This window comes from Mytilus trossulus, chromosome 4 (genome assembly GCF_036588685.1).
Source record: "Mytilus trossulus isolate FHL-02 chromosome 4, PNRI_Mtr1.1.1.hap1, whole genome shotgun sequence".
In the NCBI taxonomy this organism is placed as follows: domain Eukaryota; kingdom Metazoa; phylum Mollusca; class Bivalvia; order Mytilida; family Mytilidae; genus Mytilus; species Mytilus trossulus.
Genome location: NC_086376.1, coordinates 79,059,430 through 79,067,608, shown reverse-complemented (window position 1 = coordinate 79,067,608; position 8,179 = coordinate 79,059,430).

Sequence of the window (8,179 nt, the reverse complement as noted above, 5' to 3'; positions counted from 1 at the left end):
GATATTTTCATATATAATTTTTTTCGAAATGAAAATGTGTACCATAGAATTTAAGAGACTTGAGCAATGATTGGACTATTTGGTGTTGAAGCTGGCCTAAGTGTCATTTATGTATAAATATTCTGAAGAAAGGGATTTTAACATACTGCAATCTATTGAATATTTGTTATGGAAGTTGATATGATTGTTAAATTTTATGTCTTATTAGCAGCTATTTATGGATCTCATATTATTCCATTAATTACGCTACTTGTCTATATATGTGATGTTATAACATGTTGATTGAAAGCACCATTAATAATGTATTGCAAAGGTTTTTTTTACGTTATACTATTTTTACCGTAAAGCTATTGAACTACTAAATGTCAGATTTCTATCAGGTGTAATGTAGAATATATATTTAACAGATGAAAGGTGGTTATAGCACTTTAAGGAGAAATTGTTTTGCACTTACTTGGTGCAATGTTTTGCTTTTGCAGTTTTCTGGTCATTTTGTAGGCCCAGTTTACCAAGATTACCACCACAGTTTTAACAGATTTCTGTTCGTCAAAGTTATTTTATGACCTCTTCATTAAGATGACAATCAAAGAAAACTGAAGTGAACTGTACACCATTTTATATTTCCTTCATTATTTATTGAATAATTCATGCACTGGAAATATAGTTCAACTTTCTCATCATTTGAAAATTTATTCTTAAAATGCTTAATCTGTATGGGAAAGTTAAGGGATGTTCTTTGCCATAGTAAGATATGTAAAAGAATGATTGTGTTGATGTAGTTTGGATGATGAATGGTGGACGTACAACTGACATTGTAATTTATATTGTTTGTTGATGCCGTAGAATCTCTGTTTCAGTCAAGGCTGACACAGATTAACTTTGGTGCAATACATAATAGTGTTTTTGTTGGACACACACATGTAATGAAGGTGTGTTCTGTGACCAAATATTGGAATCGGGACAGTCAATGAGTATCATAATTCTGTTTGTTATAAATTAATTAAATCTATAATGTAGATGGGTGATATACATCAATTTCATTTTTAGCAAATTTTTCAGTGAAATCTGTTTTCTTTTAGTCTTGATTACACTTTTTTTTGCTTAACTTTTCATTTGCTGAAGGAAACTGACATTGTTTGACATTCCTTGGATAAAAGTTTTAATTTATCTTTACTTTTTTATCTTGGCCATTTTAAATGTGAAATGCTACAACATTGCTATTTTAATATCATTATATTCTGTTTTGTGGTTTCTAAAAATACATTTTGTAGTGTCTAAAATGTTTGTATTTATTAACACTGTTTACTTCATAACGCATTTATATTTAGATTTTCAGTAAATGTCTCAGACCATTTAAAAAAATATTGATTTTGTTGATGACAATGTTAATCCAGATCTGTAAAATTGATACAATTAAAAACTAAGCATAAATTAAAGACCAAGTTTCTCTTAAATTTCTCCAGGCTGCATAATTTAATGAGCATTTGAACTACGCCATAAAGAAAGCAGTTTTACAGCATAATACAATATATAAAAATTGTCTTTTATCTTCAGATACTTTAAATTTAGGTCAGTAAAGGATGAATTAATGGTTTGATTGTTACTAAGCAGAGTCTTTATAAGAATTGAACATTTTAGTAAACAGACTATAACGATTAAGATTTATGCGCCCAGTATATCCTCTGCTTGATTAATTGTGAACATGATAATATGTTGAGATATCTCACCTTAAAAGCTAACATAATTATGGATGAAATCAGTGATATAAAGTACCAGTCATCTGTCAATTGTCTTATAGGTTTTAAATTTTATTAAAAGCCATACATTAAAAGCTGCAAATAGTTACACAAAGATTATTTTGTTTTCTTCATATATAAATGTATGAAAGAGATGTTTTATAATTTAAACACTGATTGATCAGTGTTAAACTTATGTCTGTATAGATGCATTAAGATCATATAGCTTTCCATTTAATTGTTCATCGAATGGTTGACATTCATATAATATTGTTATACATTTGGTGAATTGTTTATCAAGTGATTTAAGTATTATGTTTATTTCATATATGTACAGTTGATGATTTGTGCATACAACAATTTAAAAAAACATTACATTTTAGGATAATTCTTAGAGATGCTGTGCTCTTCATGAAAATAAAATCATATTTCTTATAAAAATGTCTGTGTTAATATCTATGATTTGATATGCCTTGGTGATAGTTTTTGCATTGAGTGTAGGTAAAGATAATGTTTTTGGTTAGCTTGCTTGCTAGCTGAACCGTGATGTCATTATGAGTTAAAGGTATACTACCCTCCTTTTGAAGTAGCCTAGTCCTACATACAGATTGATTGGTTATCAGTCAGAGTAGTCTACTCCTAAAGGAAGGTAGTTTACCTTACCTTATAATGCCTTCACAGTTAAGCTAGCAAGCAAGCTAACTAAAGAGTTTACCTTTACCTACACACTCAATGCAATCGGCTATAATACCTTGTGAAAAGTTTTCTGTTACTGCGAATAGTGTCATATATGTATTTGCAATGTCTTTTAAAATGGTCAAATGTATGCGACTTAGTATTTCAGATATCTGTCCTTTCGTAAATGTTAGGATTGTACAGATACCAAAGTTCTTTAGGTGACAGTGTTAGTGTAACCTGCATTTTTTGTGAGAGTGAGCTTTAAGGGTGATGTGTTCTGTGTTGGCATCATCAACAATTATTTGTGTTGTGGTAGAATCTATGTTTATCTATGGTAATCTGTATTTGTCAGACATCTCTTTCTACCCCAGGGTAACAACATTTTCAAGGTACCTGGTTATTGTTGGGTATTTAATTTTCTAGGTGATCTGAATTCTTTGGGTAACCAGTCGTCTGTAGTTGGCAGGATCTTTTAGATAATTTCTACAAGTAGATTGTTTTTCTCTAGTTAAATGTTTGCTGTTTTAGGTTGTGAAGTCTGTGCATAGCAGTTAATTTAGTTTTAAAAGTTATGTACAGTAGTTCATATTTTGTGGAAACAGTAAAATTACAAAAATACTGAACTCCAAGGAAATTCAAAATTGAAAATCCCTTAACAAATGGCAAAGTCAAAAGCACAAATGCATAAAACAAATGGAAAACAACTGTCATATTCCTGACTTGATGAATTAACCGCTTATTTATATGACTGTCCCATAAAAAAACATTGACAACTGATTGCAGAGTTAACTAGGAAAGAGGTAAAAAAAGGATAGTGAAAATAGGAGCAAATTGACCTTAAATTGTTGAAAATTCAGATGGTGGTCTAATATTTAGGTGATCACAAAAATGTGTTTCCTTAACAAATTATCTGATCCCCTTCTCAAAAGTATCATTGATGTTTTGATGTTGCATACTGCAACTAAAGATACCAAAGGGACAGTCAAACTCATAAATCTGAAGTAAACTGACAACGCCATGGCTTAAAATGAAAAAGACAAACAGACAAACAATAGTACACATGACACAACATAGAAAACTAAAGAATTAACAACACAAACCCCACAAAAAACTAGGGTGATCTCAGGTGCTCTTGAAGGGTAAGCAGATCCTGCTCAACATGTGGCACCTGTCGTGTTTTATACAAGTGTCACATGGATTTTCAAAAACAGCATCATAATTGGCAAATAAATACTTTTCTATTTGTTATAATCTTCTTATAAAGATGGTTGTTTGTACATTAAAATTGTCATATGTAGGAGCACATTTAAAATCATTTAAATCTATGGAGAGGAGTATACATCTGTGACAGCAACCTGAAAACTAATAAATCATAAAACTTGGAAAGGCATCGAATGGATGATTAGTACAGAACTATAGACTATTATACCTAGTACTGTGTATATCTTGACTTTGGAAGATGGACATGTCCATTGATGCGTCCTTTAAAGAATATACTTTTACAATACCCATCCAGTTAAAAGATAAAACATCTCAAGTTAGTAAGAGATACCCGATCCTACAAGAAACAATTGATTTGTCACCATGTTTTAAGAAGTGATGGCTGAAGATGATATGGCTTTACAGTTATCAATGTTTTATCGGAACCAATCATTAACAAAATAATTCAGAGATTGTCATATAACTCGTATTCTTACACATAACAACATGGACAGAAGATTGTCAACACATAACACAGTTAAATTTGGTTCTTATAAAAAGATCATTTGCTCAGAAAAGAAACTTTTCAATGCAAAACAAAATAAAAAAATTACCAGTGGAAGGTATTTTTCCATTACCAACTTAACTAACGAAAATAGCTTACAGGACAGTTTAAAACCTGAAAGTTAATTCATCGCATTTCATTTAAAGCTGATCATCATCCTTTTATTATAAGCAAATATTGCAACAAGTGAGTTTTAGTCTGCCTTTTTGTTTTAACCAAGTATTACAATCCGGTGGGGATAGCGACGGCAAAATCTATTTTGTTTTAAGCTTTATAAATCAGAAGGAAAAAGACTTGGATGTTAATGTTAATACATTGGGTGCAGAAACCGTGTGTTACGAATTGTCTGTCTGTCATATGTCCATTGTACTTGACCTCATTTTCATGGTTCAGTGACCGCCTGAACAAAAATACTGTTTTGTTTTAAAAGTGTTATATTCATTTATTTTGAGTTATTGGAAAGCTAAACTGTGTATGGGTGCATTGCAACGTCTACATGTACTTCAGGTAGGATTCACCTGACTTCGACCTTCTTCCAGGGATCATATTCCAGCGTACATGATATATAATGCATAGAGATGTTATTTTTACAGATCTGATAAATTATCTATAGTAAAGGATCCTAAAATTAATGTAAGATATAGCCGCAGAAAATATTATATTTATACGTACGTCTGAGCCAGTGACAACTCTACAACAGATTTATCCATCGGATCACCACCAGTGATGGTGTTACATTGGCTGTGTACATTATGTATATACAACTCGTCTTAATATCAACCCAACAATGTTAGATCTGTACATTTGCTTTGCAAATTTTTTGTTTTATATATATATGTAGACCCAGGTGGTCGTGTGGTCTAGCGGGACGGCTGCAGTGCAGGCGATTTGCCAGAATTGGTGTCACGATATCACAATAGCATGGGTTCGAATCCCAGCGAGGGAAGAACCAAAAATTTGCGAAATCAAATTTACAGATCTAACATTGTTGGGTTGATGTTTAGACGAGTTATATATATATATATATTACAGCTGATTACATTAATGTGTAGCGGCTAAATGTGACATCTTTGATTAACTTGCTTGCTAGCTCAACCGTGACTGAGTCATTATTAGGTAAGGTATACTATCGAAGTAGCCTAGTCTTACAGACATGCAGATATAGTGATTATAAGTCGGACTAGTCTACTATTAAAGGGATAGTTTACCTGACCTAATAATGACTTTACGGTTCAGCTAGCAAGCAAGCAGCCAAAGATTATACCTTTTAGCTACACACGCAATGCAACCGGCTGTAACAGAAACCATTTTCTTAAGTTTATGAAATCATTCCATTGCTTAAATGTTGAACTGCATGTTCTTAATCTCATTTGTGTGACTCATATTGATCTGCATTAAATGTTTGTGATTAAATCAGATTTTCAATTACTGCAAGTAATATAGATGAACTTCCTTTAGTTCATATTATTAATTATCCATGTAAGGATTTTTTTTTATTTCTGCAACGGACTTCCTTTCTTATTTCTAAACCACGATCTAGTAAAGTCACGCAAAGAAACAAAGACATAAACAACGTAATTTCTAGACAAATATACAAAGTAATCACGTTTTCAAACGTGTGCAATTATTTTAATCAACTGTTTAAAGTACTTTTATAGTAATACTGTGTTTTAAAATTACGTTTCCCAAAATTATGGAAAATATTTTGATTATAAAACAATATAACATAAGAATAGCAATTACCTATAGCATATATAAAACTAAGAAGTGGTTTGGTTGCCAATGTATTATTCCAAGTGAATCCACCGATTCCTCTTTTCTAGTAAGAGCGTTCAGTTTATTATCATTTCAAATATATTGAAAATCTTATGCGTTTTCACCGTTTTTGCTTTCGTAATTTGGTGTTTGTTTTCTCGTTCGCGCCTTCGCCATTGAAGATTCAAATGCGACAACCGTGAAAAGCGAAATTAGTCACATCTGCGGTTTCTATCGTGTTCTTAATTTCTAGTTTTATGGGGTTCTAAACCTAGCTTTTGCGGCACGGGACGTTTGCGCTTTTTATTTGGACACTTGCCCTTCAAATCATAGGACATTTTCTCTTTTTTAAAAAGGACATTTGCGCTTTTGCAACATTTGTTTTTTTTTTTACTATCCTCCTCTTTTATCCGCGCTTTGGTCATGCAGAGTTCAAAGTTTAAAAAATCATTGCATAGCACTTTTCATAGCACATTGATATATGTTTTAATAGATATAGGAAGATGTGGTGTGAGTGCCAATGAGACAACTCTCCATCCAAATAAAAATTAAAAAATTAAACCATTATAGGTTAAAGTACGTTTTATAAACAGCTAAAACTAGTGAAAGTAAACATTATAAAGACATAAAAACACGTACAGTCATATCATGGCAGTTTCCGCTTGATATCATCTGAAGCCCAAGGACTGAACAAATTAAGCTCTTGTTATCTGTTCTGACTGGTATTTCGCCCATATTTCAAATACATAATCAAATTTCTCAATTCTGGGGTGCCTTTTCATCAATATAACAAATATTAATGTAATTCATCGACTGTTGTTGAATGGTACACTTCAAAAAGATAAAAATAGCAGGATGAGCGAGTAGGTTCTGAACCATTTGCCGTAACAATGACAAATTGAAGTTAAATTCATCTACGTGTTATAACTTCTATTGACGACTATAGGTAAAAAAAACGCTAATGTCCGATCAAGTTAATACAGGCGAATCAAAATTTAAAGCGCACATGTCCGTAGTATTTGAAGCACATATGTCCTATCATTTTACAGTTGAAAAGGCGTAAACGTCCTGTGCCCAGCTTTTGATCCAAACATGCGTTAGAACAGCGAAAATAAACACATTTATTCTAAAACCAGTTGTTGGCATGATAAAGGTTATGTTCTCGTATATTTTTTTAATGGTTTGATACTTAATCCATAACGGGATGGATTGTGCTTGATTTTCAGACATATTATCCCTATAATCAGTTTAATTGAGTTATGGAGCTGGTATTTCAGTAACTGCTATAGAAGCCTGTACTAATTCTTTGTTAATTTATTCATCATTACCATTTTGCTAAGTTTCTTCTGTTACCTATTCTATATTAAACATTGGATATCGTTTTACTAGCTGAGTTTTACTGTGCATATTGCTGTGTTTTTGTTTATTCTTCATTTGCTGGAATTCAGGGGGTAAAATCTCACAAAGCATGTTTACGCCTATTCTAAATCTGGAGCCTCTGGCTTTTGTAAGTCTTGTTGGTTTTTTTTCAGTTCATATTTATGTTTCTGAATTAAGCCTATATGGTGTCCATTTTCGCGGAACTACAGTTCACCTCAGAGTACACATTTTTTCGGGGCCAGTCTCCACTAGGTACCAGATTTTCCCGTGTGTTGAAGGCCAATTGGTGGTATGGGCTGTTTTCTGAACTTTGGTCGGTTGGTTGTCTCTTTTACACATTCCCGTTTCCATTCAGTCAATTTTATTTGGTAGACTAAGTGAAATTTCGGTAATGTGTATCATTAACACCATAACTATTCAATATAAAGTAAATATAGGGTGTTGAAAACTATAATAAATAACTATCTTACTGGAAAAGACGAAATACAGAAGATATTAAACTAGAGGAGAGGGTTAAAAAAAATCGCAAGTCGAGAAGACCAGACAACACAATTGTCAAAACCTGATATTACTAAAAAAACCTGTTATCAAAATAACATTGTAAAAAGGTCCTGTAATGCCTTTTCAGGTTACACTTTTAACCTACAACTGCTAATATATATATTTTTTTTTAGATATTTCAGGGACTAACGGACCGTGAAGACGGACGCATAGGAATGATAAAGCTATCATGATCTTTTCGTGCATGTGAGCTTGAAGTTGCCCAATTCAATTCAATTCAAAGCTTTATTTATAGTTGGCATGTTACATAACAAATAAACATAAGCTCTCTGAGCTTTTATAACCGACAAATACATACATTTAG